At 56.5% G+C, this 25,838-nt stretch overlaps 1 pseudogene; it reads left to right on the top strand.

Annotated features, from left to right (window-relative positions):
* Positions 1–2,196: 2,196 nt before the first annotated feature.
* LOC108541280 (uncharacterized) lies at positions 2,197–25,838 on the top strand (annotated as a pseudogene).

Here is a 25,838-nt window from a genome sequence, read left to right as displayed (position 1 = left end):
GCCTCCACTGCAGACACACCGGGTTCCTCTCTAGAGCTGAAGCCTTGCCTCCAGGAGACACTGTGTTCTAGGCTTAGCTCCACAGGCAGCCAGCCCCTTCTCCGTGATGACTGCCAGGGGGGTGTGTCTGTGCATGTGTGTATGTGTTTATATGTGTGTTCGTGTGTGTGTGCATGTGCCTCTCACATGTGTCTGCGATTACCACCCAGAGACTCCTAGACCTGCCCTGTCCCATGGAACTTTCCAGAGTGTGGAGATGATTCTCAGCACTATGAGTGCCACAACCATGGCCACGTGAGCGCTGGGGCAAAACCACTGCAACTGAGGAGCGGAGTTTTAATTCCGTTCACTTTTAATTAACTCAAGTTTAAGTACCCACATGTGGCTAGAGGCCCATACTGGACAGTCGGTTCTAGAAGGTTCTTCGAGGAGGTGAATTTGAGATTTTCCCTCAGATGCCTCTTCTGAGTTCTGCGTGTGCTCCCGGGGGTCTCAGCAACTTGGGCGCCTTCCCCTCCAGGCCCCCGGGGCGAACGAGGACGTGGGCCTGTCCCACCACCACGGCCCCGGAGGTGAGGACGCGGCTCCCGGACACCCGAGGGCGCCCTCCCGAGCCGGGCAGGACGGAACGGGGAGTGGGGGGAGCTTCCCGGCGCGGGCGCAGCCCCAGGGGGAGGGACGGGCCCGGGGTGGGTGACGGCTGCAGAGCCGGGTCCCCAGTGCCTCCCGCGGCCGCCCCGACAGGGGACGTTCCCGCCCGGGCCATTCTCACCGCTTGGGGCCGGGGCGGGAGCAGCGCTGGGGCGGCCGGGCTGGTCTCGGCGGCTCCGGACACAGGTTCGCGGCTCCCGCCGGGCATTCCCCGGGGTCTGAACCTGCGCCGGCGGCGGGGCGTTTTCCAGGCGGTGATGTGGCGGCGGCTCCTGGGTTTATGGGGAACGTCGGGTCCGCCTCTCGCTGGGCCCGCGGCCTCCTCCCAGGAGACGCCCCTCAGGGCTCCCCATCGTCAGTGCCCGGGACGCCGGAGCCGCCTCGGTGGCCGCGGGAAGAAACGCCCCTTTCTCCGTCCACTTCCCGAGGGTGGAGGAGCCGGCCCGGGCGTTCTCTTTCGCCTCCTCCGCGGACGCAGTGGGGTCGCTGCCGGGGACTTTCCGCTCCGAAGCGTCGGGGCCGGGGCCGGGGCTGGGAGGTGCCCAGGGCCTAGGGGGGCCGCCCTGACCGCGGGGAGAGACGATGGAGTCCGGGCCTCCGGGCGGCGGCCGGAGGGAGTGAGGGGGGCGCGGCCGGGCTGCTCGGGCGGGGGGCTGCACTCGGGGGTCCCTCCCGGCCGCGGTCTCGGCCCACAGCACAGAGGTGCCCCCAGAGCCTCAGTCCGGGGTCCCTGACACAGAGCACAAGCCCGGGTCTCTTCGCGCTCTTGGGGACGGCGTCTGCGGGTCCCTGGGCACCGAGGCCAGCAAAGCCAGAAGAGGCAGGTGGCACTGGACCCCGCCTGAGCACCCAGGCACCGAGGCCAACAAAGCTGGAGGAGGCAGGTGGCACAGTGCCACCCCCCCCAAGCCCCCGGGCACCCACCCTGGCCCAGGGCACGGGACAAGAGGCCTAGCCTCGCCTTCAGGACCCACCATAGCACCCGGGGCGGTGGAGCCCACCTGAAACTGGGTGGCTGTAAAAGAGATCATGGGCTCAGGCTCAGACACCTGTCCTGCCTGAGACCGCCCCCGGCCCCCTCTCTGCCACCTGCCCTCAGAGGCTTCTCCAGGTGGCCACGTGGACCCACAGGAACCAATGTCTCTTTCCATGGGGGCTCCTGTCACATCAACTCCCAGAAACAGAGGGGAAGCTGCCCTAGGAGAAAGAAAGGATGAGAAAGAACCCTGATGGCAGCAAGACAGGGCTGGGGGCAATTCCAAAGCCCTGAAAGGCCTGGAGGGAAATAAGACTCTTCCGGAGGGCCCCTGCCCCAGGATAAAAGTTTTATTTACAGGTTTCAAAGAGGCCAAGATGGCGGTGGCTTCCTTCAGAAGAAAGCGGCAAAATCCACGTCCACGCCCAGATCCCTTGTGCTTTCAACTTTTCACCAGGAAACCATTTTTCTACGTAAGAGCAAGCGAGTTCCACAGTCGGGGGAAGCCGGTGGAGAGGAGCACGGCCTCACCTGGCTCATGTCCTGTTTCCAGTTTGCCCTGAAAACAAATGACTAAATCCAAGAAGGAAGAGCTTGGGGCGTGCCTGGTCCTCAGCCTCAGTGGGGCTGGGGCCTGTGACCTCGTGTGCAGAGGGCCAGTCCCCAGGGCCGTGGGGAAGGGGCTGTGCTGCCCAGAGTGAGCCCCCAGGCGCCCCCAGCCTGCTGCAGCTGCCTGGGGCGCCACACTTCGGTCCCTCCTCAGGTCTGGGCTGCACTCGCTGCTGGTCTGGGTTCAGCCACCAAGCTCCAGGCAGTGGACGAATCCACTGGGGTGCAGGAACCTTCAGGTTCAGCAGCCCACCCGGCCTCCGCAGTCTTCCTCTCCAGGGTCTCATTTCAACGTGGCCTTTTCTGCTGCGACTCAGCTGTCCTGGGGGCCAAGTTTGGGTGTGTGAGGCCAAGGAGATGCATTGTGTTCTCGCGGAAGACAGACACAGCGAGGGAGCCCGGACACACGGACCCAGCTCACCAACCACAGACAAACCACCCATTCTGTCCCATGGCCCTTGGTGACCGGTGACAGGGGAGGGAAAGAAACGTGGCCAGCTTGCCCCAGACCACAGGCGAAGACAGGTGGGGGTGGCCTGCTGGCGGGGGCTTAGGAGCTGGGGCCATGGTCCAGCCTGGCGCCCCTCTCTTGGGGCAGGAAGTTCCCTCTGCCACGCACAGGGGCACTCAGGAGAGCCTGGCACAGGACCTCAGGAGCTCCCAGAGCAGCCTCAGCAGCCACAACCCCTCGACCTTGTCCAGCATCACACCCCGGTGCCAGGGAGACAGACCGAAGAATCCCACCAGTGTGCAGGAGAGGAAGTCTACTTTAATTCTGTTCTTGAAATAATAGCAGGCGAAGATGGGTGTTTCATAATTAATTCCTCACTTCTTAGGTATTGCAGCAATTAGCTCTGTCATTCCTTCATTATCAGGAAGAATTGTGAGTCCTGCTATTCTCACTGTGCAGCCCTCGGCTAAGTTTTCTAAAGGGAACATCACAGCGTCTTCCCTGATCTCAGCCAGGACGAAAGGTGAAGTCTAGCACGATGACCCGCGCAGTCTGCATCGCTGGACGCCCTTCATTCCCGGTCTCTGGGCACAGGTGCGGGGGCCGTGCGCGTGCATGCACATCCAGGTTCCTCCGGGCACAGGTGCGGGGCCGTGCACCAAGTGCCCCACGGTTCCTGTGAAGGAGTGCAGTGGCTCTGTAATTTTTGTCCTCAGCTCGGGTTTACCACAGCTTAGGCCTTTGGGGTTATTTTAAAGTAGTAAAGAAGCTTGAGAGGTAGTCCCAAACCAGGTGGCCCATAAATCATTACTGGGTTCGAAGAATAATTATCATCAGAAGAATTTATTTGCATATAATTGTAACTGTGCCCTGTGGACACTGTACATGGTTAAATCAACACCAGGAGGGTATTTTGGTTTCTAAGAACTTTAAAAATATAAGGCAGATGGCGCTAATACAGACAAGCAACGAATGAATAAGAATTCATAACAATGAAGCTCTAATGCAATGTATGATTGAATAGGGCAGCTTAGAAGCCTGGAAATTAGGAGGCTTGGTAAGATGAATTGGGTAGTGGTTTCCAAGCCTCCTACCAGCACTTGGAAGAGACCCCAGGGATCAGGGTGTCTCCAGAACCCAAGCCAGCTCTGCATGTCCGGCGAGTGCCTGCAGCATCCTGGCACTGAGATAGCATCGTGGGTGGCCAGTGGAAGGATGCGTTCGATGGAAGGGAGAGGAAACGGCCCTAATAAGGAAGGGAAAACCTCTAAGCTGGCTGGAGCTTCCAAGTTGTCCACCTGAGGACTTGGAAAAGCCGATGATCTGAGCTTGCATCCGCAGGGCTGAGGGTGAGCAGGAGTGAGAGTAGCAGAGATGAGAGCTTGAGCCAAGGAGTGAGGGGCGTGACCCACCCCTTGCTTGAGCGTGGTCTGTGCTGATGATGCACTTCTCACCGACAGCAGGGCACAGTGTGTGGGGCGTCCAGTCTGCGATTGGGTTAAAAAGACTGTGGCTTTTGCTTTGGGGACACCCCGGGCTCATGCTGTCCCTTGCCCTCTGCCCGTCATGAGAACACTTGGCAGCCCTGGGACAGGGTCACAGGGAGGACCAGGGCCTGTGGGCAGCCTGGTGAAGGGGCTCAGAAGCAGGTGTTCCCACTCCACAGGAGCCTGCAGGGGCAGGAAAGAGATCTGGGGGGAGAGGAAAATGTTTGTCACTTAAGTTGCAATGCTGGTTTCCTGGGTGCATACATATGTTAGGCTGATTAAACTCTATACTTCAGTTGCATGCTGCTTATCACAGTTTAGTTATATGCTAATGAGGCTGTAAAAACTGGGGAGGTGGCATTATTTGTGGAGAAGAAAACGCTCAGATTAAACAGGCAGTGGGAAGATACGGTGTTCGGGGGAGGTGAGCCCAGACGTGCAGATGCTGACCGTAGACGGCATTTGTTAGGTGATGGAGAAGCTGGCATGCGTTAGACCTGGCAGGGGTTTGAAGATCTTCCGTCTGTGTTTGGATGGCCACACTGGCTGCAGGGCTTGTAGACAGTGTTGTTGAGAATTGGCTTGAGTGCAAAGGTTAAAATGTAGAGTCACTCTGGGGAGTAGAAAGTTTTGCCCTTTTTGAAGGGTAGGACATGACCTTTAACACACCCACCATCAGCAGGGAGAAGAGGAATGAGGAGCACAGGAAAACAGGCCAGGGAGTTCATGGATGGAAATGGCATCGTGGGCAACAGCCACACACAAAGATGGACGAGGACCCAAGAGAGAACCGGCGCTGCTGTGCACCTGCCCGTCAGTTCTCAGTGGAGAGACGCACTGTCCACCTAGCCTCCGTTTGTGGAAACGCTCCTCTTCCAGCCCGGCCCTTGCTCTGGCTGGGCCTAGGGAGGAACGGCTGTCATCACGGACAGTGGCCTTTCCTAGCCCTGACCCTGCACAGCGCCTTTGGAGTGCATAGTGCTGGTAGACAGGAAGTCAGCAGATCCATGGCAGGGTCCCGGCTTCACGGTGGGTGAGCCGTGTGATGTTTGGGCGAGTCCCTCATGCTCTGTAAGTCTCTCCACTGAGCTGGGCGTGCATGTGGTGCTCTGTGGCAGTAGCACATGACGACTCCTGCGTGGAGGTCTCATCTCAGCAGGGGCAATGCCTTGCACCCCAATTTTCAAGCAGCAGCCTGAGAGTCCTGGGAGGCCTGTCTTTTCCTGTCGGTCTTTCTGTTGCCCCCACCACTCCCGTATTTCAAGTTTCACCAAGTCGTGTTAATCCTATTTCCAAAACATGCCTGGAAGCTTCTACTCCTGGCTCTGCAGCCTCCACCTTTCTCTGAGCTCTGCAGACACTTCCTCACATCAGCCCTGGATGACTCCAGGGGCCTTCAAAGGGAGCCCCTGCTTCCTGTTCCCCTCCTCTGCGATCTGCTGCCTGTGTGCTCCCAAGGGGCAGCTTCCTCCATGTGGATGGGACCGTGTTCCTGCTCCTCCGAGACCCACTGTTTTTCCGTGTGAGTGGGATCATGAGCATCTTTCCTCAGTAGATGTTCTCTTTGCGGTGGAATGAAACCTCAGCTCCCCTGGGGCAGGCAGCCCCCCATGGGCAGGTGCTGGGTTTTGGTCTGTCCGCGTGTGCTCCCTACCCAGAGAAGACGCACGGCCAGCTGCTATTCTCACCCCTGAGGATTCACAGTGAACATCGACTCACAGGAGGGGACGGCGTGATTCCCACCGCGTGCCCTGCTCCCTCCACGGAGCATGACCTTGGCTGTGGTATGAAGCACTATACGGCTGCTTTAACCCCGGGAGAGAAGCGTCTTTGTGAGAGTCACTGTGTCCCCAGGAAATGTTGCCCTTCTCCTGTGAAGCAGTCAGTGGACCAGGCCCAGTCCTTAAAGATGCAGAGAACCCAACAGGCCCCTCTTCTGCTCACAGCTTCACCTTATGTTATGCAAAGTCCCCACACCACCAGAGCATGCGGGCACCGGGTCATGGGCACCTGGGTTTTCCATGAGCTTGTGACTCAGAGTGCATTACCTTAGCCTGTTTCCAAGCAGCCCCATGAGATCCAGGCTTACTGTGTTTGCTCCATGCAGCACGTGGGTGCGTTGTGAGAAGGAGAAACTCGCAGGTGGGTGCAAATGATATGCAGTCACAGAGGAGCCAAGAGCTCCTGACGGGACTAATGAAAGCACCACACCTCACCTTCGCCCTGGACCAGGCTCACGCCTCACCTTAGTCCTGGACCAGGCTCACGCCTCACCTTCGCCCTGGGCCAGGCTCACGCCTCACATTCGTCCTGGGCCAGGCTCACGCTCACGCCTCACTTTAGCCCTGGCCAAGCTCATGCCTCACCTTCGCCCTGGGCCAGGCTCATGCCTCACCTTTGTCCTGGGCCAGGCTCACGCTCACGCCTCACCTTAGCCCTGCGCCAGGCTGCTGTGCCGAAAGCTGTTTCTTCATCAGGTGGGTTTGGGGAGAGACATACTAAAAGTGAATCTTGAAAAAGGCACAGATGGCTTCTTGCAGTTTTTTGGATACAAACAGATCGGTTTTTCCTCAAAGAAGATGAGTGACTACATTGTCAGTGTCATGGTGCAAAGATGAATAAGCACCTGCGGCTGGCAAAGCTCCCAGTGACGGGAAACGACCTCGCAAATGCGTTGGGAAACGTACAGAAGAGAGTTTCATATGCAGGAGAGAGGTAGCTGGGGGATAGGTGGACATTCATTTTTCATTTACTCATCTCTGGGGCCTGTGAGGTGACTCGCGTCTGCAATCCCAGTACTTTCAGATGCCAAGGTGGGAGGATTGCTTAAGGCCAGGGGTTCAAGACCAGCCTGGGCAACATAGCAAGACCCCATCTCTAAAAAATAAATTAAAAATTAACCATGTGTGGTGGCGTGTATCTGTAGTCCCAGCTACTTGGCTGGTTGAAGTGGGAGAATGACTTGAGCCCAGGAGGTCAAGGCTGCAGTGAGCTATGATCCTGCCACTGCACTTCAGCCTGGACTACAGAGCAAGATCCTGTCTCTAAAAAATCACCATCAACATAAAATGAATCTCCTGCCATCCATCCTTCTTTCTGAATCGTGTCTGGTCAGTTTCCTCCCAGGGTCTCCTGCTCCTGGCTGTAGCTTGGTGTAAGCATTAAAGAAAGAGGAAAGAATCACAAAAAGTGGCTCAACAGTCCAAGGCAGGTTTATTTTGGAGAATAATCCTGAGAGAGGCTTCTGGCTGATCTCCGTCAGGAGCATTCTCTCTTACAGACTAAGAATATTTAAGGGTTTAGGAAGTGGAGGGGCTTATTACAGGCTTGAATATTTCTGTGTGAGGGAAAGTTTATTGTGGGGTTGGGATGCCTCTAGTCAGAGGGGAGTTTATCTTAGTGTTGCAGTGTTTCTGGTTATGCTGACATTAGCTGTTAGGCTGATGTTTTGGGGCAGATTTAGGTGTTTTTTTAATCAAGAGGAACTTAAAATGGCAGTGTGTGTCCAGGATGGCAATGCCCTGCTCCTGCCGTAGCTTGGAGAGCAGTGGCTGCAGTGCCTGCCCTCCTCCAACAGAACACGGGCACCAGGAGCTCATTCTGCAGATTCTTTCTGTCACCACCTGTATGGTCTCGGCGGTCACAGCCCAGGTTCAGCAGCAAGGTGCTGTCCCTGTTCTTTTAATTTCGAGCAAGCATATGAGGACAGAGCACCTGGCAGATGCCCGTCCCCTGTGGGCACCACCCTGGGACTGTCACCATGAGACCCACCCTGGGCATCAGCTCTGGCTCTCGGCTCCAGGGTGCACCCTTGCCCAGCCCTCCCCTCTATTGCATGACCAGCAAACCCTCACTTTGGGGACAACCAAGAACCCTAATACAGGACCACAAGGTTAACCGTTTGGACGAGGAAGAGTTGGGACTTTAGGAACAATGACTGCCAGGCCCTGTCCTAAAGGGAGAGTGGAGTCCGTGGAGGAGCCTGAGGTGGCCCCAGGGACTCAGGAACCTGCAGCCGAGAGCCAGAGAGCACAGCTCACACAGGTAAACTTGGGACCTGCACAGTCAGCAGGGAAAGGGCTGAGCATACTGGGGCACACTCCGTTTTAGAGGCCCCGAGTTTGTTCTGTTTTCTGTTGAGCCAGAAAGAGGAGATTGTGTTGCAGTCCCTTGGTGGGTTTCAGGCCTGTTTCTGAGTTGCTGATTTCTGTGCCAAATGAGTCTCCTTGCTCGCCTGTCGAAGGCAGACCTTGTCCGCTGGTCCATTCTCTTTTTTTTTTTTTTTTTTTTTTTTTTTTTCTTTTAGCCTCTGGGGAATTCTCCCCATAAATCATGTTTCCCTGCTACTGAGCAGTTGAAATGAGAAACCATAGCTGGCGCTGCACCTGCAGAGTAGCCAAGGGCACCTGGCCAGGGCATCATCCGCAGCATCAGTGGTGGAGCTGGCCCAGCAATGCTGTCCTTCCTGGCAGTTCCTCCATCTGCCTCTTTCTGCCAAAGCCCCTCTGTCTTCCCCACTGCTCTCACAGCCTTCTCTGGATCTGGGCTGCACACTATCTCCTCCCTGCCCGTTTCCTCTCCTCCCTTCCAAGCATCCCAAGGTCAAGGGCGTGGGGCCACCATATGGGTCTCAGGAACTGTGGTCAGTCCAGGCGAGAGGCTTCCAGAGGCGGAAAGGCTGTGGCTGTGGCAGTGTGTGTGCCCCTGGGTGCAGGCTCCCAGGCCTCGTCAGGATGAACTGTGTCTCAAGGGACTGGTTTTCCTAGGGTTGAAGATGCCATCAGTGAGAGGTAGAAGGAGGCTGGGCTGTGGCCTGGCTGTGCTGGTCAGTTGGTTCCTGGGCCCAGGGCGAGTGCTTGGCAAATCATCAGGCTCTTGCCCTCCTTGTGGGAAGATGTTTAGGGGAAGGAAGAGCTAAAAACAGACACGTCATTAGCCCCAGATCTCCCTGGTGAGCACTTCTGTGGTAACCCGGATCCCCCAACACAACCTGTCTGTCACAGACATACATTCTGAAAAGAAGCACCTGGTCTAGACCCTGGATCACTCAACAGAAAACTGTCATGATCTCTGCACCTTCCAACAAGAAGCATCTCCCATAGCCCTGGATCCACCAAGAGACCGTCATTAGCCCTGGATATCCCAGAAGGAACCCAAGGTCTTCTAGCAAGAAACACCTACATAGCCCTAAGTCCCTGAACAAGAAATGCCTGTCATTAGCCCTGAAACCCAAGAAGAAACACCTCAGGCCACTGGGTCCCCCAGTGAGAAACGCCTGTCACAGCCCTGGCTCCCCCGAGGAAGAAAATGCCTGTTCTTAGCTGCTGGATCAGAGGGTAGTTTTGGCAAATACTGCTCCATGGGTCCTGGGCCTCCTGGTGCCTGCAGAGGCAGGAGGGCCAGTTCCCACAGCCGCACCCAGTTTATTGCTCCCAGCCATGTGCAGCCTCACTCAGATGGCTGCCAGGATGCATGCGGTGCAGCCCGGGGCCGTCCCTCTGATCCGGAGCCTGGGTGGTCAGTGGGTTTCCCAGGCAGTGCCATGGCCTGGGGCCAGGAGGGAGCTGTGAGGGGCAGGTTCACTGGGCTGCAGAGGGAGCGGCCAGCACGGGGGCAGGCTCAGGTCTGAAGTGTAGGCACCCATGCATGGCTGCTGGGGCACCAGTGGCCCTGATGTCTGTGCCGTGGGGGTGTGAGCACTGGCTTGAGGCAGGGCCTGGGGTGGCAGCGCTGGAACCCATGTGGTAGGGCCTGAAAGCGCTCAGAGCAGCTGCTAAGTAGCAGCAACTTTGATTCCAGGTCATCTCTGCTTGGCCAGCTGCGGGGGCACGGGAGCTTGCAGGCTGCAGCCCTCAGGCATAGGGCTGTGGCCGTGGCCGTTTAGGGACCTCCAGACACCCTGGGGCCCGGTGACAGGGGACTTGCCTCACTGCTCACCATGGAGTCCCGGCAACCCCAGGAGCATGCGTCCTTGGCCCCAGTTCCGAATTGGGCTTGCACGGCGGAGGGGCGAGGGCTGGCCTGTGCTCCCCACACCCGCGGAAGTCATCTCGCCAGTGCCTGCCTGCCCAGAGGTACATCCGTCCTGGGGCCTGGAGCCCCGGGAGCCCTGTATACGTGTCCGCAGGGTGCTGTTGACCCCGGCACACGCCCCGGGTTGCTGTGGGGGCTGAGCCTCCTTGATTTTCAGACTGCGTCTGAAGAGAATGGGCCATCCCAGGAGGAGTCACCTAGACTGCTTGCCTGCCCCTCAGGACCCAACCTCCAAGCCAGGATCCTGGCCTCTCTCCACTCTGACAGCCTTGCCCACCCAGCCTTTGTGCCTGGGCTCAGGGCACTCCCAGATCCCGGCATTCCCACTGCACCTGGGGCCTTGCCCTCCCTAGACTAGGGCTCCTTGGCTTTTCCTTGGGCCCTGCCATGTCTCTCTACCGTGTCTCTCTCCACTGTCTGTCTGCCGTGCCTCCATCATGCCCGCAGCACCTGCAAGTGCCCTTTGAATCATTGATTTGGTGCAGCTTGAAACCTCCTGGGACACTGGAGCCCCTGCCTGCTCCTGAGGGATGACAGACCTCACTGGCTTCCTGCAGAGCCCAGCGCCCGGGTCCTGGTTATCACTGGCCTTGGTTGAGACCCCTTGTCTAGGTCATGATTTCTTTCAAGGTTTAGTGCGACCATGTGTCAGCGCCGAGGAAAATGATGATCAGATAGTGAATGAGACAAGGACGTAACCATGAAGATGAAAGCAACGTTTGCTGGACTCAGGGCTCCATGTCACATACGCCACGTCTCACCTCATCTACCCCCAGAAGAGCTCAGCCTGGAGGGAAGTGCCTTGGATTCACTGGCCTTGTAGGTGGGTAACAGCCCTAGTGTTGCTTGGAGCCCCCAAGTACCTCGGCCTTGGTCTGGGTCACCCAGGAACCCATTGGGTGCTCTCCCCTGCCCATTGCCTTCCCTGCCCCAAACAGACTTTCTTCAAGCGATTGCTGGGCCATGTCCTAGGTCTGGGGCGTTCTGTGAAGCAACTGCTTATCTCAGAGACTCCGCATAGCACTGCTGTGAAGTGAGGTCTCCCTCATCATGGTTTACAGATAAGCACCTAGTCCAGGGGCCTACGGTCTGACCTAGGCACTGGGGGGAGGCTAAAATCCTCAGGGAAGACTGTACCGACACACAACCAGCTCTCCCCACCCCATTCCCGGACCCTGGGCTGCAGAAGGGGTGCTCTGGGCCTTCTCCCCACTGTCTTTGGCACGTAGCTTGTTTTGTGTGGAAATGAGAGAATGACCTGAAAGTGCTGCCCGCAGGTCACTGAGCACCATGGGAAAGGGCTGCCTCCACCCTGGGCTGTGGGTGTCCGTCCTCAAAGCTTATTTCAGTAAGAAAGAAAGATGAATGCAGGGTGTCCTGCCCTCTGGAAAAAATTGCTGTTTTTAATTATGAGACAATGAGTACGTGCATTTGGAGAAGAACAGAGTGCCCGGGGCCTTCTGAGGATAATTAGCTTCTGGTGACCACACACAAGCCTCTGGGCCCATGGAAAACACTCCACCACTGGACTTGCATCTTAGGCCTTAGAGAGGCACAGTGGGGAAGACAGGTGAGCCATCCAAGTCTGCACACTCGGGGTCTGCACTCACCAGTGACCCTGGGACAGCAGGAGCAGGTGCCTCACTCATCCAGGCTGGGGCCAGGAGGACAGTGCTGTTCTGGACACAACTGTGTGTGCAGTAGGTGAGGTCACTGTTCCCAAACATCAGAGCAATCTCAGGCAGCAGGGGGCCAGACACAAGCACAAGAGACCAGGGCTCCAGCTGTGGCCCACGGCAGGCTGCCTGTGCCCATATCACTGTGGAGGGTGGGTGTGCCCGTGTCACTGTGAAGGGTGGGTGTGCCCATGTCACTGTGGAGGGTGGCTGCGCCCATGTCACTGTGGAGAGTGGGTGTGCCCATGTCACTGTGGAGGATGTGTGTGCCCATGTCACTGTGGAGGGTGGCTGCACCCATGTCACTGTGGAGGGTGTGTGTGCCCATGTCACTGTGGAGAGTGGGTGTGCCCATGTCACTGTGGAGAGTGGCTGCGCCCATGTCACTGTGGAGGGTGTGTGTGCCCATGTGACTGTGGAGGGTGGCTGCGCCCATGTGACTGTGGAGGGTGGGTGTACCCATGTCACTGTGGAGGGTGGCTGTACCCATGTCACTGTGGAGGGTGGCTGTACCCATGTCACTGTGGAGGGTGTGTGTGCCCATGAGACTCTAAAGAGTCGATGCACCCAGTGTGACTGTCAAGAACGTGTGCCCATGTGTCTGTGTATAGTGGGTGTGACCATGTTACTGTTCAGAGTAACTGCGTCCAGTAGGAAGGTATAGGATGGCTGGGCCCATGTCACTGTGAGGAGTAGATATGGCCACATAACAAGTGTTACTGTATAGAATGGGTGTGCACCCATGTGGGTGTGTGAGTGTGCACAGTGCCACTGTGTGGAGTGGGTGTGCTCCCATGAGGGTGTGCACAGCATCACTGTGTGTAGTGGGTGTGCTATCACGAGGATGTGCACACTGTCACTGTGTGTGGTGGGTGTGCTACCACGAGAGTATGCACAGTGTGCTACCACGAGGGTGTGCAGTGTCACTGTGTGTGCTACCATGAGGATGTGCACAGTGTGGCTGCGTGTGGCGGGGTGTGCTACCATGTGGTGGTACACGTGTGTGCCACCATGAGAGTGTGCATTGTGTCGCTTGTGCTGCCATGAGGGTGTGCACAGTGTCACGTGCATGGTGGGTGCACTACCATGAGGGTATGTACAGTGTGGGGCTGTGGTGGGTGTGCTACCATGAGGGTGTGCAACACTGCGTGGTGGGTGTTTTCATGAAGATGTGCAGCGGTGTCACTATGTGTGGTGGGTGTGCTACCATGAGGGTGTGCACGGCGTCCGCGTGTGGTGTGTGCTACCATGAGGGTGTGCACAGTGTCACTGTGTGGGGTGCACACCCTCCTCTTTTGCATGCGTATTTTCCCTTATCCTTTTATCACTGTTGTCCGTGTTTTCACCCCAGGAGGTTTATGTGGAGTGCTCCACATCTACACAGCCTATTTACCCAGAGTGTGGGGTTGCCCATTGTGTGGACACTGAAGGGGCCTGACCCAGCCAAGTGGGTGAAGTGGACTCTTATGTGGTTGTGCAACACCTCCCACCATTTCTCCTCGACATCTGTGCACTCTCTGAACAACTTTTCTTTGTTCTATTGCACCTGTATATCTTGTTCTTATTTTCAAGGCATGGAACGCTGGCGCCTGGCTGTTTTGAAATGGTTTTGTCTGCTACTTAAATTGTCTTTAACGAATTCACTGTCCATGGTTAAATATTGAGTCACAGCCGAGGAAACACTTCCTCCTCCTAGTTACCTTTCCATATTGCTCAGGTCAAGGAGAAAATCTGTCTCTGTTGAGATGTGGTTTATCTGCTTCACAGCGTTTAACAGAGGGATGACTGTGGCCATCATATCCTACTAATGATTTGCAACTGTTTTTATAGATTTACTTTCTGTTAGTGGAAATGTCTGTTGAGCCTTCTTGTTTGTTATGCTATAAAGGTAATGCTTTATATGCATTATTCATGTAATAACAATGTGCTGTGAGATTAAAACTGAATGTACATCATCTCATAGCAGATGGGACAGATGTGACGGCATCATGTTTGCATGTGGACAAGGCATTCCTGCAAGCCTCGGGTGTCTGGGCTGGCCTGCTCAGCTGTCTTTGAGGACTCACTGCTCCACCCACTCCCTTCATCCACCTCTTGCCCTGCCAGCCTCTGCCAGCACAGGGGCTTCTCTTGGTCTTCCGGAGGATGTGAGGGATGTCACCAGTCACCGTCCCCTGCAGTGCTATGCCTCTGGGTGCCAGGGTGGGGAGTAGGAAGTCGAAACAGAAGATGATGACAAGAGGAACAGTCATGGTGGTATCTGAAGACATCCATCTGGCAACTTTGCTCAACCCCAGCAGGCAGAAACCTTGGCTGCTGTCAAAGCATAAAAACAAACGACTCTGGAACCAAAGGCTTGCTATTGGGAAAATCTGCGGTGGACAGGGCCCTGTAGCTCTCGAAGGGCAGAAGGAGCCCAGGTCTCTGCCTGACTCCTCCCACATCGAGGATTCTAGACCTGGAGTGGGGGAAGGAGGACAAGCTGGGGAGCACCCGGTGACTCAGAAAGGAGCCAGAGCTGAGGGGCAGCACCTAAGGCCACGCCTGCCCCTCAGTCGAGGTTGCGAGCATTCTGCAGACCTGGGGCCTGCAGTTCCCCAGCACCTGTGCCTATCACTTAGGAGAAGCCGGTCTCAGTCCCCGTGGGATTGCTCTAAGCATGTGGTCATCCCGGAGTTGATATTTCTGAGGTATGTGCTCAGAGACTCTTCAGTCTCCTCTAGTGCCCACGGGGCCCACCCAGACAGCATGCTTCTCCTCAGGGCAGGGTTGATGCCTGGTCGGCCCCCAGCCTTCGGTGTACCTGAGCAGAGGCACTGCTTTCCAGGCCCAGGGGAAGAGAGAGCACAATAGACTCAGCTGTCACTCACGTGCCGCTTTTATCTAGTTGGGTTTTACTACAAATACCCTCTCATGGCCCCCGGGTTCTCGCATGCACACAGGAGGGTGCACACTCTGTCCCCGGATTCTCGCATGCACACAGGAGGTGTACACTCTGCCCCCAGGTTCACACATGCACACAGGAGGGTGCACACTCTGCCCCCGGATTCTCGCATGCACACAGGAGGGTGCACACTCCGGATTGCAGTGATGTTCTGCACATACCCTCTCATGGCCCCCAAGTTCACACACGCACACAGGAGGGTGCACACTCCAGATTGCAGTGACGTTCTGCACCCAACACATATTTTTGAGCATCTTCATGCTGGGTTCCTTTTCTGGGTCACTTTCATAAACACCTTTTCCTAGGACCAGCAGAGCCTATCCATCAACCCTGGGCCATTTCCCTTCCTTTCTGCTTGGCACCCTTCATTCCAGCCTGGATGTGCATGTAAATAATTTTAAGCTAAAAGAGAACAGTGAGTTGTGCCCGTGCACCCTCCAAGCTCAGTCGACGGCGAGAGGGCCGTGTGGTTTTCAGGGGGATCTCAGAGCCCATCCGATGTCATCAGAAGCTCCACAGTGAAAGACCCTCCTGCAGGGCCCAGAGACCGGAGCCTTCCAGGAGTCCGTGCTCAGTGCGGCTTCCATACCCAAAACCTGTCCCCGGGAGGCCCCTGCTGCCACAGAGGGAGGACAGGTCCCCAGCTGAAGACAGCAGCACCTCGACTCAGGAGGGCCTCCCTGCTTCTCCACTGGCTCCACTGACAAGGGGAATATCCACTTTGCCCTGCACAACCCCATGCTCTGAAAAATAGGGCATGGTGCCAGGAAGCCAGTCGTGCCCCAGCGTGATTTTTATCTAGTGGAGGAAGTGAATAAGCAAGTGTGAATTATGGTGCCGAGTGAGAAAGTGCCCACAGCGATGCCTGAACCAGGTGCTATGGAAACGGGAGGAAGAACCGGCGAGCACAGGGGCCAGAGGGGCAGTCTCAGTGGTCTCCTCCCTCCTTCTCCCTGGCCGTGCTTCTTCCCTAGGGGACCTTATCCTTTTCCTCTCACTGTGCTGATTGCATGAGCAAATGTTTCCTTCAGAAAAGGAAGACACCGGCTGTGGTGTTTGGGGTGTGGTGGTGCCGGGCGGGGAACATGTCAGCTTCTGAATCGGCCAATGACTTCATCTTGGCTCATCCCTGCCGTGGACTCAGGGCTCAGGAGTCAGGAGCGAAGTGCCTTCGGGTGGTGGTTACGGTAAATCGGCTGCCACGTCCTCCAGCATGCAGATCGGAAGCATCTGATTAACACGAGTGTGACTAGGACCTCCCAGGTCTCCTCCCTCTCTCCCTCCTCCTTTCTTTCATTCAGTCAACATTTAAAAAATTCATACTATGGGCCGGGCACGGTGGCTGATGCCTTCAATCCCAGCACTTTGGGAGGCCGAGGCGGGTGGATCATGAGGTCAGGAGATCGAGACCATCCTGGCTAACACAGTGAAACCCCATCTCTTCCAAATATACAAAAAATTAGCCAGGCATGGTGGCAGGCACCTGTAGACCCAGCTACTTGAGAAGCTGAGGCAGGAGAATGGCGTGAACCCGGGAGGTGGAGCTTGCAGTGAGCAGAGATCGCGCCACTGCACTCTGGGCAACAGAGCGAGACTCTGTCTCAAAAAAAAAAAAAAAATTCATACTATGTGACAGGCTGTGTTGCAGCGCCCCGTGATCAGCAAGAAAGATGAACTGGAAGGAGTGCCTGGCCTCTCAGGCCCCCTGGGTGCAGGGAGGCAGGCACATGCCCGGTGATTGCAGCCGGACTGAGTGACAGACTGCACATGCCAGGCGGGAGGCGACACCACGATGTGCTCTGAAGAGCCTGGGGCAGAGAGCAGAAGGGCCAGAGGGTTTCAGAAAGAAGACCAGAAGGACGTGCAATGTGCAAGGAATGGGGCGAATGAAATACTGGAGTTAGAGACGTGGACTCGCACCTCTCCTTGCAGGAGTCATTCTCTTCAGGCGGCTGATGGAGGTGGGCAGAGGAGGTGGCCAGGATTGGGGGACCTGAGTGTCTGGACTTCCTGGCTTGGGAAACCACAGGGCGGTTTCAGCAGAGGTGAAACATGAGAGTCTGCATTTTAGCGAGCTTCATGTGGAACAGGACCCAAGCAGAAGGGGCAGCCAACACAGGGAGCCGTGCCTTCCCTCGCACAGCTGTGCCCCAGCCGTACCTGCCACAGGGCACCCCAAATGGAGCTCGTTATGGATGGCACTTGGGTATTATAAGCAGGGGCATTTGGGGCTTCCCGGTGCCTGCAGCATGAAGGCACCTTCTTTGAACCTGTCACACACCCCCCGCCTCCTGTGGAGATCCGGCCTCCACAGTAGAGTCCATGAGAGTCCTGAGTGCCCGGCCCTGGCCCAGCTGCACCCGGAGCGCCCTAACAGAAGTGGGAACTCAGTGAAGAGTCACTCAACAAATAACTGTGTGTCTGACATAACCCTGTTCTTCACATTCATTAGAGCTGAGATGGTGGAGGAAAAACCTGGCATCGAGTAATTATAGTTGAATATACAAAGTAGCTTTCCCTCCAGGAACTCCCTTGCCTTACTGTTAAAGGATTAATCCATTCCTACTTATTAAAAGTACTTTTTTGAGAGGTATCAAGTTTCGGTTAATTAATGGAAGCTTAAATTTAGGAAGAATAAGTAAACTTCTTTGTGAAACAGTATTTCCATCGAACTGCTAGATCCCCTTGGCAGGTCTTTAGGAAAAACCGTGTGAAAGAAAAGCCTATGGAACCTCACAGGTTAGGCGGCCCCGAGCACCTCTGAGCAGGTGCGTGGCAGCGGGAGCCGCCACTCTCACTCTGAGCCCCTGGGCTCCCCGCGGGCGGTGACCCCGGAGCATCTCTGAGCAGGTGGGTGGCAGTGGGAGCCGCCACTCACACTCCCAGCCCCTGGGATCCCCGTGGGAATGAAGGGAAGGTGGTTGTGTGGCGTGTGGCCTCTTGGCCCAGAAAGTGGCCCCCGCGAGTCGGGATTGCAGAACACACCGCTGGGCAGCCTGCCCTGAGCCTTCCGCTATTCCCGTTGTTCATCAGATCTAAACATGTCTAAACGAGGCCTTCTGGCTGCCTCTTACTCACAAGGAAGTGACTGACATACTTTCCAGATCGCGAATGATGCACGTGCTTCCCCATGTCTTCATGTGTGCAGCATGTGGAAGGCAGCCGGGCTTGGACGGCAGCTCTGTGCTGCAGCGTGGGCTGTGGAGCAAGTGGCTCTGGATGGGAATGTCCCGCGTGTTGGCTCCTCCGCTGTTTCCTGTGGACCCGGGGCTGCCCTGCCAGGGTTCTGAGGTCACTGGTGTCACACCATCAGCTTCCGAGTCAGGGTCTCTGTGGGAACGCTCAGCACCACGCTGGGCTCCGAGACATGACTGCATAGACCCTGGCTCACACTACACATGCAACTAGATTTTAGTCATCTTAAACTGCCAAACGCACAAACTGCCAAACTGACAACCTAGTAAAGAAGCCCCTTGGGGAGGCGGTGATCTCTGGGTACAAGCAGAGCCTAGATGCGTTCTCAGCCGGAGGGCACGCAGGTGCCCAAAGACTCCCGGGATCCAGGCAGAGGATAGGTGTCACCTTTACAGACCCCACGGCAGGCTCCTGGGATAATTTAAACACCAGCAAGGACAGTAGCTACCGGGATTAAACATGCGGAAATGTTGAGATCGGTGGGTTCACAATATCCTAAAATCATAATTGATACCTTTTGATCACTGCTATTTGATAACCTGAACAAGTCAATATTGACAAAGCACCATTAATAAATATAATTAATGCAAATAGGTGATTGTAAAACATAAATGTGTTAGAAGGGACTTCTTCTGTAAGTAATTTATTCTATAAAAGAAATCTTCAAATCATATACACACACATATATATGGTTATTCTTGCAGGATGACAGTGAATTAACTGTTTTTTAAAAAACAGGTAAAGAAAGAAACAGGATCTAACATTAATCTGGTCTGTTTTAGATGAACTGTACCACTAATAAGGTACAAATGAGGGAAAGAATTGCTTTAGATGAGTATTCCAGCTGCTGAGCGGGGAACGATGGCACGAGAATACTGCCCTTTTGCAGCTCCTAATCAATGAATCAAAGGAATGCCATCAGTGGCAGATTATACCCCACAAAAAGGGAGACCCACAAACCAGGGTGAAGGATCAAACCTGGATCTGACACAGCATCCAGAGGCAGCTACCAGCTACACGAAGCACAGGCCGCAGAGTGCTGGATGGAATGACGCCCAGACCCAGCCAGCACAGTCCCGGGGTGGGAGGCTCTGCAGGACAGACGGCTGTTTCCTCGGCAGGTAAATCACACAGAAAGGGGGAGACGGAAGAACCCCAGCATCGCACCGCAGGGTCCGGACGCACGCACACTGATTCCAGCACCCTGCAGTGAACGGTGGGTGCTCACGAGTAACGAGGACCTGTGAAGCCTGACTGTGAATTTGATGGTTTGATTGATTGGATGGAATGACTGATAACTTTCTAAACATGACAATGCGATTGTGGCTATGGTATGCTAAACAGAGCTTATCTTTTTAGACATGTAGGGGGTTATCTATGGAAAAAATAATGGGAGGTGTGGGACTTACCTAGTGTAACGGGATAGCTGGGGACTTTCTCTTTGCTGACCCTTACTTTCTGGGTGTCCTCAGAAAGGCTGTGTCTTTAGTCCGGCCTGCGATGTTCTACATACATTCTGAGTCCCTTGCCTGAATTGGTGCTTGCTGGAAGCAGATGGGTTCACTATACTATGCTTCCTATTTAAAAGTTCTGAAATGCAATAGAAGAAAATAGGAGAATATGTTTGTAACTGGGAGGTGGACAAACTTCTTCAGCAATGCAAGAAATTCTAAAGCCCCCAAATAACACAACTTTTCTATGACAAGATCTGCCATAAAGAAAAGGGAAGGGGAGCCTGGAAGAAGATATTCACAGCGTACAACCCAAGATAGCCGCCCACACTGCACGGAAACCCACAAAATGGAAAGACGAGGAGACGTGGGACTCAGGGGAAACATGAATACAACAACTCAAATGGCCAGCTGCACTTGTCCTGGGAAACGCCCAGTTAGAAAGGCAGTAGAATGCATCTCACCCATGAGACTGGCGGAAGGGAGCGGGGTGGACGGGGCGCTGGCACTCTGATGGTGAAGCAGAGGCTGGTAACGTCTTTCAGAAGGAAACACAGCCACACTGATTCACGTGGAAATGCACTCGTTCTAACTGAACAATTCAGTTCCCAGGAATCCGCTCTAAAATCCTCTTGCCCACGGACAGCTTCGTATTGTGCAAGCTGGGTACTCTGTGGTTTCCATCTGTGGTGTTTTGAGCTGCATCAGCTTTGCTCACTCGGAACTGGGTTTCCCCAAACGCTCTTCCCCGCCTTGTTCTGAGTGGTGGGAGCCACACAAGACGTTTGACGTTGGAGGAGATTGGGAAGCAGAAGTGAGGCAGCCCCCACACCCAAAGCAAGCAGCTCCCGCAAACGCACTCGCCCCTCTGTGGTGGGCAGCAGGACGGTCCCCACAGGACCCTCAGCCGGCAGCCACGGGGGCTTCCCGCAGGCCCCATGTCACTGAGCCTGGAGGGGCTCAGGGTCCTCACTGCCTGCTTTGCCCTGCATTCCTTCTGGGCACGGCCCTGCTGGCCTCCAGCCTGTTTCTCAGGCTCTGCTTCACAGCACGTGAACTTCTCTAATACTGCCCTTGAAGGTGGATGATGTGCAAGCCTGTTCCATCCTTGTGTCCGATGAGATGCAGGTGTGAGTTTCCTCATGGAGAGCCTGCTGGCTTAGAAGAGATACTCACCTGGGAATCTAGCACTGGGGTGCTTTAGTCTGAGCTGTAGACGTTCTCATTTGAGCCACTGGCCAGCACTGAAACGTGGGTTCATTTCAGATCAAACCTGGATTTCTTGCTTCTCTTGGGAAACTTTGGCCACGTTGGGGCCACACTCCCACATAGGAATAACCTCATGTATTCAGGTATGCAGCCATTGACACCCCACACACAGGTGTCTGCAGGGGCCGCAGTGCCTCCCACCTCCGTGGGGTCCATGCTCAGGCCCAAGGCAGAGCCCCCACTAGTGATGGGCAGGGCAGATGGAGGCTCCTGGCGAGATTCCTGTGAGACACAGGGAAGGACATGGGAAGGAAAGGAGGGAGGGGGGAGAGACAGAGAGAGAGAGAGAGAGAGAAACACTGGGACGTTCTCCCCTCATCCCGGGCACACACAGGGTTTTCTGTGTGTCTGTAACGTGCTGTGTGTGATGGTGATGACCAAGGGTTGGCAACTCACCTTTCTCAGATGGCTGTGAGAGCGGCCTCCCTCCGACAGAGTCCCAGCTGCTCTTTAAAGCCTTAGTCACCCCAAATTCACTCCGTGTGGACAGTGCACAGAGTAGCACATGACGGCACACAGAATCCTAGGTGCAGTGAGTGCCCCAGGGCCAGAGGCAGTGGCACAATCTTCCCACACACGCAGGAAGCCCAAGATACACAGAGACAGCCCCACCACACACAGACAGCCCATCACACACAGACAGCCCATCACACACACAGATAGACACACACACAGATAGACACACACACACATAGACACACAGATAGACACACACACAGATAGACACACACACACAGACGGTTCGACCACACAGACCTCGCGGATCACGGATTCACCTCCCGCCACAGCTGATGGCCGTAGCAGAGACGGACACGACTCATCAGCTGTGGCCTCCGTCCAGGCACAGCTCACGCTCAGAGACCAGAGAGTCTCCCAGTCTCCAGGGGCAGAGCAGGGTCCTGAGTCCCCGTATTCCAAGTGGGAACACAGTGAGTGTGCGTGCGTGCGTGTGTGTGTGTGTGTGATGGGGTAGCCTCTCTGTGTGTGTGATGGGCTGTCCGTGTATGGTGGGACTGTCTGTGTACGGTGGGACTGTCCGTGTACGGTGGGACTGTCTGTGTGTGGTGGGACTGTCCGTGTACGGTGGGACTGTCTGTGTGTGGTGGGACTGTCTGTGTGTGGTGGGACTGTCCGTGTACGGTGGGACTGTCTGTGTGTGGTGGGACTGTCTGTGTACGGTGGGACTGTCTGTGTACGGTGGGACTGTGTGTGGTGGGACTGTCCGTGTACGGTGGGACTGTCTGTGTGTGGTGGGACTGTCTGTGTACGGTGGGACTGTGTGTGGTGGGACTGTCCGTGTACGGTGGGACTGTCTGTGTGTGGTGGGACTGTCTGTGTACGGTGGGACTGTGTGTGGTGGGACTGTCCGTGTACGGTGGGACTGTCTGTGTGTGGTGGGACTGTCTGTGTACGGTGGGACTGTGTGTGGTGGGACTGTCCGTGTACGGTGGGACTGTCTGTGTGTGGTGGGACTGTCTGTGTACGGTGGGACTGTGTGTGGTGGGACTGTCCGTGTACGGTGGGACTGTCTGTGTGTGGTGGGACTGTCTGTGTACGGTGGGACTGTGTGTGGTGGGACTGTCCGTGTACGGTGGGACTGTCTGTGTGTGGTGGGACTGTCTGTGTACGGTGGGACTGTGTGTGGTGGGACTGTCCGTGTACGGTGGGACTGTCTGTGTGTGGTGGGACTGTCTGTGTACGGTGGGACTGTGTGTGGTGGGACTGTCCGTGTACGGTGGGACTGTCTGTGTGTGGTGGGACTGTCTGTGTACGGTGGGACTGTGTGTGGTGGGACTGTCCGTGTACGGTGGGACTGTCTGTGTGTGGTGGGACTGTCTGTGTACGGTGGGACTGTGTGTGGTGGGACTGTCCGTGTACGGTGGGACTGTCTGTGTGTGGTGGGACTGTCTGTGTACGGTGGGACTGTGTGTGGTGGGACTGTCTGTGTACGGTGGGACTGTCTGTGTGTGGTGGGACTGTCCGTGTACGGTGGGACTGTCTGTGTGTGGTGGGACTGTCTGTGTGTGGTGGGACTGTCTGTGTGTGGTGGGACTGTCCGTGTACGGTGGGACTGTGTGTGGTGGGACTGTGTGTGGTGGGACTGTCTGTGTGTGGTCAAACTGTCGTGGCTGCGTGTCCTCAGGGTTGTGCTGTCCTCTCCCTTGGAAAGGGAGCCCTCCCCTCCATACAGTCATCACTCACAGGCCCTGGTGCAGACGGCCAGCCGGACCGGCCCAGGGGAGCACCTCCACCGGATGGAGCCCGACCAGTGGCCTCCGAGCCTAGGAGGAACTTGGGTGACAGGCCGCAGCTGCACCCGTGCGGTGGGGAGGGCCAGCCCTGCAGAAGCCAGCAGGCGGGACAGAGGTTCGGGGGTGCTGGGGGAGTCAGTCCGAGGACAGCCTTCAGAAAGCCCCTTGCAAAGGCCTTCCTCCAGAGTCCCCTTGAGCCTTGCTGTCTCTGTGGCGCTGTGTGTGGCACACGGGGTTTCTGTGTCAACCACATTTCCCCAGAAACCCTTGCTCTCCCTATACAGGGACCCTGAGCTGTGAGGTGGAGAGGACCCCACGTCTCCCAAGCAGCCCCAGCCACGCTGAGAATGCGTTTGGAGTTCTGGGCCCTCCTCACAGCCAGGTGATGCTTTCGTTTTGGGGAGGACTGAGACATGCAAACCTGGAAAAGTGTTTTCGGAGCAGCCAGGAACCCCTGGAGCCTTCCAGGCCTTTGCAGGGCTCTGGAGCCCTGAGGGAGCGTCAGGGTGGAGGATGGGTCTTGTCACTCCAGGCTCGGCTCCAGTCCCTGTGAAATCAGCGAATGAGAGAGGATCTCCCCAGTTCTGGCCCCTGGACCTGCAGGGATTCCTCCAAGTCCCTTGTCTCTAGTGGGCCTGCAGGACTGTGTGGAAATTCAGGAAGTCCCGTGTATGTGAGGCCTGTGCCTGCACCAGCCCCAGCTGGATTCCAGGGCGGCAGCGGCTGAGGCTGTCAAGGTCACGATGTCTGGGCCCCAGAGACAGTGTGTGGGACACGCCGTGACATGTCGAGGTGGAAGCAGCCTGTGGCGGCCAAGCGAGGCGAGGTGAGGTGGGCGGGGTTCCAGGCAGGGCCCTTGTGCTCAGGGAACTGTGGGCTTGGGGGACATGCTCAGCCGTGCCAGGGTCACTCACAGCCATAGGCGGAGAGGCCAGGAGAGACCCTGCCCTGTGGTCCCAGAGATGAGACCTTGAGGCTCCCTCCTTGTGGACTTCAAGCCCCCACTCGCACTGGCAGAACTGGGGGATGCAGCTACTGGCCTGCATCCCCCCAAGGCCTCTGGAGCCCTGCAGCCTGTGGCCCTGCCCAGCCCCTCCTGGAAGGCTCAGGTGCCCTCAGTGAGGCAGGAATGGCCTCCACAGCTATGCTCTGTGGCGCCAAGGTGGGAACTCAGCAAGAAATGGCTTTGGCTTTGGCTGGGTTCTGGACGTGGTTACCTGTTGGAACATAAAGTGCTTTTGAGTGGCTGGCGTGCCCCATGCCACTCAGGACAGAGTCAGGTCAGGTCAGCCGGGATCGGCACGTTGTGCTGCTGCCGCCATGGGTCTCCTCCCAGAAGGACGCCGGGAGCTGTGGTTTGCTGTGGGGGTCGGGGGAGCGGAGTCCGGCTGACTGGCCCCTAGCAGTAAGAATCTTGTCATTCAAGCTTTTTGGAAATCTCTCCTGAGGGCCCAGTTAATAGATTGGGGCAGGGGAACTCCTGGGATGTTCCAAACTCAGTCCCCTGGAGGCCACTCTCTGGAGACAGTGTCTGAGCTGATGGGACCACAGCAAGCAGAACAATGCTGCCCAGGGTTAGAGGCAGACACCATAGAATCAGCCTTGCAGACGGCCCTGGTGGAAGCTGAATGCAGGCGCATGAGCGGCCCGTCACGCAGAGCGCGTGCAGTGATGGGAGGCCACAGGGAAAACCACAAGGCACCTGAGGAAGAGCCGCAAGGTCACTCCAGGGGAGACCACAAGGGAAGACGCTTCTGGTCTGAGAGTCCAGGCCTCAGTTTACTCACTTGCTGAGCCTTAGAAGGCTCCCCCGGCTTTCCAGACGGCCGAGGCAGGAGGCCCGCGCCAGCCAGAGGGCTTCGTCTTTCAGGACCTCTGTGTTGACCTCAGCTCCTTCGCCTCCTTTTGTCCCTTGTCTGGGAGGGCCCTGGCGATGAGTTCAGACCCATCTCCCAAGACGGGCTCTGTGCTTGGCCCACCGGTCAGATCTTTGATTGGGCTGAAGTTTGGGACTTCAGGTCATTGTGTGATATTTTCATTTTCATTCTTAGGAAGAGCCTCCCCAGCTGTCGGGAAGTGCCCGCGGTGCCCTCCTAGTCCAGACCTGAGCAGCTCCAGGGTGACCAGGGCCCCTGGGTTCCTCGGGCAGTGGCCGAGTGGCCCTGTACGTCTGGGCTTTTAGAGGACACTCCGCAAAGGTTTGTCTCTAGAGGAAAAGGCTTAATGCCTTTACAGCCCCTAGAAAGAGTGTGGGGTGGCCACTGCCCCCACCCATGGGAATGAGGGAAGCCCCTCCCTCCCGCAGGCCACAGACAGACAGTGGGCAGGGCGGCGGGGAGTGGGGTCCCAGCCCTGGGGACCAGCTGCTGTTGCTGGTTGGCCTCAGGCAGTTCCTGCACCCGCTCTGAGCCTCCGCCGCCTCACCTAAAATGGCACCTGTTTCCCTACCTTTCGGGGTGACTTCTGGGCGCTGTCTTGCTGGGTCCCCTGAGGCTGGGAGCAGTGTCTGCCCAGGGCTCTCTCAGGCTGAGGGAGAAGGTGGCCACGGCCTCACTCCCCTAAGCCCTGAATGGAGTCACTGAGCCGCCTCTCTGCTCCTACGTGTCCTGTGTGCTGTAGGCCCCTGGGCGGTGGGAGAGCCTCGCCGCCTCTCTGGGAGGCCTCTTCCGTAGAGAGGCGTGTGGCCCGGCCGAGACAGCTCTGGTACACAGACCAGGACTCAGGACCTGCCGCCCCTCGTCGCAGGGCCTGGGACAGCTGCTGACCCGTCCTGACATGCAGCTCAGGGCGGCCCCTCCCCAGCAGGATGGGATTCAAGGCTCTCGGCCCCGGGGTCACCGCTAA

The sequence above is a fragment of the Rhinopithecus bieti genome, unplaced genomic scaffold, assembly GCF_001698545.2.
Source record: "Rhinopithecus bieti isolate Rb0 unplaced genomic scaffold, ASM169854v2 scaffold_20819, whole genome shotgun sequence".
Lineage (NCBI taxonomy): Eukaryota > Metazoa > Chordata > Mammalia > Primates > Cercopithecidae > Rhinopithecus > Rhinopithecus bieti.
This window is presented reverse-complemented; position numbering and strand designations above follow the sequence as displayed.